Source organism: Penaeus monodon, chromosome 32, assembly GCF_015228065.2.
Source record: "Penaeus monodon isolate SGIC_2016 chromosome 32, NSTDA_Pmon_1, whole genome shotgun sequence".
Classification (NCBI taxonomy): domain Eukaryota; kingdom Metazoa; phylum Arthropoda; class Malacostraca; order Decapoda; family Penaeidae; genus Penaeus; species Penaeus monodon.
This window is the reverse complement of record NC_051417.1, coordinates 7545394-7545872: the sequence shown is the minus strand read 5'-3', so window position 1 is coordinate 7545872 and position 479 is coordinate 7545394. Positions and strand designations below refer to the sequence as shown.

Genomic DNA, 479 nt, shown 5'->3' with positions numbered 1-479 from the left:
TTTTTTTAAATTTTTTTTATTTAAAAAAAATTTTTTTTTTAAAATTTTTTTATTAAAAAATTTTTAAAAAATTATTTTTCCCAGTTTTAAAAATTAATAAATTTTAAAAATTAAAAAATTTTTAATTTAAATTTAAAATTAATATTTTTTTTTTAAAAAAATTTTTTTTTTTTAAAATGTTAAATTTCTTTTAAAAATTTTTTTTTTTTTCCCCAAAAAAAATTTTTAAAATTTTTTATAATTTTTTAAAAAAAAAATGGGTTTTTTTTATTTCCCCTTTCCCAAAAATTTTTTTTTAAAAAAAAAAAAAAAATCCTTTTTTTTTTAAAAAAAAAAGGGGGGGGTTTTTTTTGAAAAAAAAACGGGTTTTTTTTTTAAAAAATTTTTTTTCCCGGAGGCCCCTTTTTTTTTGCCCCCTTTTTTCCCCCGGGCGGGGATTTTGGGAACCAAAAAAAAGGGGCCCAAATTTTAAAAAAAAA

General features: G+C 16.1%; 1 protein-coding gene across 1 annotated transcript in view; it reads right to left on the bottom strand.

Moving 5' to 3' along the window:
* The window catches only part of LOC119593413 (aldehyde dehydrogenase, dimeric NADP-preferring-like), a 62658-nt gene that overhangs the window by 17123 nt on the left and 45056 nt on the right, over window positions 1–479 (bottom strand). The window lies entirely within an intron of this gene.